This window comes from Crotalus tigris, unplaced genomic scaffold, assembly GCF_016545835.1.
Source record: "Crotalus tigris isolate CLP2741 ecotype Arizona unplaced genomic scaffold, ASM1654583v1 scf7180000024285.889131, whole genome shotgun sequence".
In the NCBI taxonomy this organism is placed as follows: Eukaryota; Metazoa; Chordata; class Lepidosauria; order Squamata; family Viperidae; genus Crotalus; species Crotalus tigris.
The window spans coordinates 149040-156239 of NW_024100458.1; positions in this window are offsets into that span (position 1 = coordinate 149040).

Here is a 7200-nt window from a genome sequence, read left to right on the forward strand (position 1 = left end):
AAATATAATTTGACCCACCCTCTGTGGCTATAGACACCAGAGCCTGAGAATTTCCCACTCCTATAAATGTCCTTCCCCTTCTTTTGTTCTTGCTCTTCTTTATGAATCAATGATTGTTGCTTGTAATAAAGTGTGATTTTTTTTCAGTATTATATTCCATCTTTTTAATCTAAAGCTTTGCTAATTCCTTTGCAAGACTAGCAACAAAGCACAAACCACATTTTCCTCTTGAAATGGTATTTCGCATGAGAAATTGTTAGTTGGACTTTCCCACCCAGGGAACTCTCCAGATGTGTGGGAGTTTTACCACAAAGGTTTGTTGATGAAGGCTGGAGTCTGAAACATCTGGGGAGGCATTAACCTGGAAAAGGTTGGATTAAAGTGTACAGTAGCATTTTCTAATCCCATCCTGTCATTACCTGTCTCCTACAGGTAAATGAGTTTCTACTGTGTAATAAGACAGCTGAAAATCTTGTTAGGGAAGGTAAACGTCATCAAATCCTTCTTCTCCTGCAGTCCCTTACATCCTCTTTAAAATCTGCTCCAGAGATTTGAAAGACCCTTCAGAACAGCAGAAGACTCAGTCCCAGGCCTACAAAAGAGAGAGAATACATAGCAGGCCCAATAATACCTGGGAATAATTGTTTGGGCAATGCTGCACATCTTAGGCTTTGTGTATGGCTGCTTCTTTGTAACTTAAATCACTGACTGGCATCATATCAGAACCTCTGAAGGATACGTACGTATACCACTGTTTTGTTATTTTATGGCACCAAAAGAAATAAACCTAATAGGCATTCAGTTGTAAGGGATTTAATTATGAGGTCCCAGACATCTAAGGACATACTATTTAGCCTCCCCAATTTTGTTTTGCCTTATTTTTGCCAGGGGTACATTAAGGAAGAGATAGCACAGCTCATATCCTGATTGGTGATTCACTTTCTTGCTTGATGGAAGGAAGATCCCAATGAACTTTTTTTTCTGTTCAGTGACTGAACATAACACAACTCTGGGAACAATTCCAAGCTGCATCTGATCTTCTCATTGTGGAGGCTCTAAGGTGCCATATAAAGCAGAGGACTGTAAGTCAATTAGGTTGATGGGTCTTCTCGTTGGCTCATCCACTCATTCCTTATTGCATTTATAATCCTGCCTTTTGTCTCAAAAGTTCAAAATAGTCTCCCTTCATTTTATTCTTATCAGGTACTAGACTGAAAAAAGTGTCTAGCCCAAAGTCATCCAGTGAACTCCATGGCTGAGAAGGGAACCAAATGTAGATCTTCCTGGTCTGAATTCAACACTTTAATTACTACTACTATTTACTGGTTCTCATCTTTCGAGTATTTCCTTTGATGCTCTTTGTAGAATATTCTAAAAGAGGGCTGAAGAGAGATTTGTGGGAAAATCTTTTTGGGGGGGGAAAACTTTTAAGTGAGAGAAAAACATACGGAGTGGCTTTTCAAGTCCAGACATCTTGCCTAGAACTGCAGAGATTTTAATTTTGATGGAATCAAAAGCTGCAAACAGATCAAAGAGAACCAAAAGAATCACACTACCCTATCCTGGTTTGCCACAGGACAAAAACAAAAACAACCAGTGCAGCTTTTGTCCAACACCAGAGCTGAATATTGACTGAAAAAGGTCCAGATAACCCATTTCATCCACAGTTCTCTCTAGCTGTAGTTCATGATCTTTTCAACAAACTTTCTTATGAGAAAGCTAGAGATTGGGCAACAATCGTTACAAGATGATGGAGAGAGTAGGAACCATATGAGTAGTCCTCATATTAGTGTGCTGTTTATATGCTTGTGTGGGATGTTAGGGAATATCTACATTGGCACCTACCTGGATTGAAACTAGATGTGGTTTTGGACCTGGATCTGGACCTGAGCTGTGTTATTGGAGGAGGGGCTGCATTACTGTGCTGACCATGCCTACCACATCTGCTGCACCTGTAGACCTGATGGTAATTATGGAGATGGCCCATCAGTATTCTGTGTTTTTTTTCTGCTACATACATTTTATTTCCTTTGGTTTGTCAGTGGCTGTCAGAAGGACTGTGTTGACAGCCAGGTTAGCCAGGCTGGCCATTTTTAGTCAGCAGCAACAGAGGACTGGACATTTCTTGCAGCTGGTTGGGATATTGAAAGATTCTTGACACAAGTTGATGATGGAGGTTCTCTGTCTGCCATGGTGTTGTGCAACCCTGGTTGGACAACTCTCCAACTGAGAGGCCAACCAGGATATCAAGACTTTGGAGGTGTTGGCAGCAACTGGTGGGGTGGAGGAGGCTGACAGTAAAATAACAATGCAACCATCTGACTTATGAACTCAAAATCAAGGAATCAAGCTTTGAAATGCCATAAAAGATAAAACTTTATTGAACACACATCACAGAACTGAAGAAATAAAACCAACTCTGGTTTTCCCCAAGCAAAAATCTGCCTAGTTAACAATTGCTTCCTTTAACCCCATCCTCTGAGTGTTCCCACTGCCCAGTCATATATGTCTTTGTTTTTTATGAGAATGGTCCACTTCTCCATCAGACACCTGTGTTAGTGACCCTGGCATTCTTGTAGGCTTTAACAATCCATGGACAACTTCATAGGTTCCCATTTCTTCCCCATGCTTTCTACCTCTCCCTCCTGTTTCTAAGGCAAGTTGAATAGTGATAGAAGTTAGCAAGCATCTTAGCAATTCAACCTTGACAGACAGGCTGTTATGGATTCCCCTTCCCAGCAGAGGCCATTTTGTCTTTCCTTCAGCTATTCCGAGAGAGAAAAAGGATAATGTGGCAATTTCCACTTCAATATGGACTCTATCTCCTGGCTAGCTTGCCTGTGTTTGTAGACTGTGAGTTTCCATTGAAGATTGATTCTCTCCTCTGGATGAGAACAAAAAAAAAAGAGAATGGTGGGGTTGGAGGTGAATGAAGAAGGGACCCATGGAAAGGTCAGTGAGAGCATGAGGGAAGGGTTCTCTGTGAGTGTGTGTGTATGTGTGTGTTTGAATATTTTTGGGAAGTGGCATCTGCCTTATGGGACATCCATAAAATATATATGGAATATATTTTAAATGTATTACTTTTTATAGTTTTAATGTACATCACCCAGAGTCATTCTTTCATGAGATGGGCCATCATATAAATTTGATGAATGAATAAATTGTATTGGTATATTGGTCAATCAATAGATAACAGCAGCTGGCTGAACTTACCTGTGCATAGAGACTAAGCAGGTCAGGCAGGACCTTAGTCCTTGGAGGGGACTCTGCCTGGGGATTCTAAACTATTTGATAGCCTGGGAAACTGGTGAAAACAAAAACCACTCCAGAAGAAGATCCTGAGAACCAAACGAAGATTGTCAACATTTGCTCTTCTGGAATCTGGTTAAAGGCTACTTCATAAGATACCTTTTCATCTCTGATACTTTTTTCAAACAATGCAAGAAGAGGACATAAATTGAGGTTGGATTTTATGACAGTCTGTGAATTTAGTTCCAGCAGTAATAAACTTCTATAGAGAAATGGGGGGAGGGGCTTTTCCGCTGCTAAGCTGGAATGTTCCCAACTAAAAGGTTCAAATTTAGGGGAAATGTGCTCTTTCAGCAAATATAATTCATGACAAGATCTAGGCAAGACGACTTCATTCTGCATTATTCTTCAATAGGACATTTTAGTTCTCCAGGGTGGGTATCTTTCCTCAGTCTATTCCATGTAGGAATGTAGCTATTTCCTATGTCCTGAAATGATATATTACACTACAGCCACAAGAGGGAACCCAACTGAAGGGAATTATAAATGCAACTTACATTTGGCCCCACCTCCTATTTCTTAGAAAATAAACAACATGCTTGCATGTGCTTATCAGGTTCTTCAAATCAGATTGTGCTTTCTGGCATAAAATTAATGAATTGCATTGTTCTGAATGTGTGTGGAATCTCAATGCCAGCGTGTTTGCATAATTCTTCCTATATTCAGATTGATTAAATTGCAGTTCAAGCTGATTTTCTGCAGTTTTCATTTCTGTTAAATATTTGAGATGAGAACCTAAATATTTGAGATGAGAACCTATAAAAAAGCTAGGTTAGAGAGACCGTGTCTTGTATGCAGATGATTCTATATTCAATTTCTAGAATCTCTACTTTAAAGGATCAGGATGCAGGAGATGGGACCGATATTTTTCCTGGTCAACCAAGACTGGAGTCCACAGTTCAGTGTTGGCTGGGGAATTCTGGGAGCTGACATATGTCAAAGTGGCCAATAATGTACTCTGTACACTAGTACAGGGTGATGTCAACATAGAGGCTGGGTTTTCACAATCTGCAAAATTATAAATATGGTCTGTTTGATTTTGACTATATCTTTTTGGAATCCAGATACTGTGATTTATAAATTATGGTATGCTGTACTAACTTACACAATTGTGGTTTATTCAACTTACAGTAATAAAGTTTAGAAAAAGCAGATTTCAATGCTTACAGAGAGGAACAATATACAATTATGTAATGTACTCTGGAATTGTTACCTTAATTATCAGTTCAGATCTCAAAGCAAAACACCACTAATGACCCAGCATAACAACCAGATTAGTAAAGCTCCTTGAACAGGAGTTATGACAAATTTGTTCATGCCACCACTTTCTATAAAATGAAGCCAGAGAATGTAACATAGAGAAAGCTCTGTGATGAATCGAAGCCAACTTGTTCATAACTAAACTTTATAATATTAACTACTTCACTGGGCATTGCTGTCTCCCTTAATTTTCAATTTGGTTTTTGAACCATGGCTTCTTCTGTGATGATTCTTCACATCAAATGTAGTTCTTTTTTTAAAAAAAAAATAGAATACAAAATAAGTTTTTAAAAAAAGAACAAGCTGGCACAAATGAATATACTATTAAATATAGATTTTTTTAAAAAAAGGGTAATATACCCTCTCCATCCTTCCCATTTATGTGCTCAACCGCTAACCACAGTTTAAATATTTATGCTTTGCATTGAATATTAATTGTTGATTTCTGTATATGTAAGTCCTAGAAATCATATTCCAAAGATCTGCCTTTCTACAGTATGTAAGGTGCTGTAGACATTCCTGCTTGAATTTGGTTAAACTTCTAGTGTAGATTTATATTGCCAATTTTATCATTGCAGCCCATTCTTTAATTTTTGTCTCCCAGTTTAATAATGTCAGCAGTGTTTCTCCTTTCCAGTGTTGTGCCAGTTTTCTTCTTATTGCTGTCAATAATCTTAGTAAATTGTAATATATTTTTCATTTGTACTTTCTGGAATTACATCTAGGAAGAATAAAAATATCTGAACAATTTCAGTTCAAATTTTATTTTTAGGATTTTTAAAAAATGTTTTGATGCATTTCTTTCTAATATTTTTGAGAAGGGCCTTTCTGCATGGCTTCCAAATATGGTAAACTTTTTCTTCTTTGTTATGGCATTTCTAACATTTGTTGAAACTGTTTTTCCTGATAAATGTTGATGGAGTTATCAACCAGCTTTTTTTTTTTTTGGCATCAATTTTGCCTTATATTGGAATTTGGAGCAATTTGTATTGATTTTCTTCTGCTAATGCTTCCTATTCATTCATTGCGATTATTTCACTTAAATTTTGCATCCATTCCATCATCTCCATACCATATTAAATAACAATTTATAAATACATCCTAATAGGTTATCTTGGTTTTGTATAAGATTTCAAATTCTTTCTCAAAATTTCACCTTCTTTCTTGGGCTTCCTTTTTATTTTTCCAGTTATATGAAGACATATTAACCATGACAGATGTTCCTTCATTGAGCAGTTTCTGTTCATTGTTAATATGTCATATTGGCATATGTAATTAAACCTTATTTCCTTTCGTTCTCTTTGGAGTAAAAAGTTCTTGACAGCGATGCTAATGTTGAGATTGCCGTGCATATCTTGCTTTTAAATGATCCGCTGTTTTAAAACAGACTTTGTCTTATATATCCTTTCAGATTCTTTTCTTCTTTTCTTTCTTCATACCAGAAATACCTGTGAAGTCCATTAGGTAGGCATGTTATTACTGATTAATTGATTATGTGTGAGCAAGTCTTTTTTTAATCCTGGCAACCACGTAGATAGATTTTCTCCATGGCAATCTATCCCTAACTTGTTCTTTCATGTCTCCCAATGGTGCCTTCATCACCACTGTAACTGAGCTCATCTACTTTACTACTGATCGTCCTCTTCTTCTTTTTCCTTCCACCTTCCAGAAGAAGAAAAGGCCACACACACACACACAAACACACACCAGGAAACTGGAACTCTTCTGCATGAGAGATCAGAAGCCTTAATACTTTTCCCATCCTGCTTCTTCAAAGTCCAACTTTCATTTCCATAGAATGTGACAGAGAATACTGTGGCTTGCACAATTCTAATTATGTAGGTATAAGACACTAGGTAGGTATAAGACACGTGATGACATTTGATTAGCTTTTCCAAGGCCTTCACAGCTGCTCTGTCAAGTGCTAGTCTGTGATGTATTTCTTGATCGCTTGTTCTTTACTGTTGATAATTCAACCTAAAAGGCAGAAACTATCCAGCCTTTCAGTATCTTTATTGTCAGTTCCAAGGCTTGTTATTGTCATTAGCTTGGTCTTCTTTATATTTAATTGTAGTCCAATTTTTTTCATGTGCTCTTTGAATTTTAGTATTAAAAATACTAAAACCTTAGTATTAGGTTTTGCAGATTCCCTTGCCTTTTCAGTTACGAGAGTAGTGTCATCATTATTATTGATGCTCAACTACAGGGGGAAATTATCCATTGTGTACTCAGTAATAGGCAACTTGGTTTATAAAACAGTCTCAAGATTGGGAAATGATTAACTGTTTCTTTCATTCAAGTCTACCAGTTTTGAATCATACTTTTTTTTTCCCCTGTTCCTTGTAAATGTAATTATTTGTCCGTCCTGCAGGTTTTTATCTGAAATTGGGGTTGGTCTCATACAAATTTTTAAAAAAGAGTGTCTTGGCCAGTATAATCATTTTTGTTACTGCAATAGGTGTCATTTAACAAGGAAAGTTTTAAATATTTCTACCTTTCCAGGTCTCTTTTTTTATTTTTTCCCCATAATTTTTGTTGTAATTGTCTTGAGATATATATTTATTACATCCTGTCAAGTAGAGTCCTAGGTATGTCATGAGTGTTTTCTTATCTCAAGAGTCAGTCTGG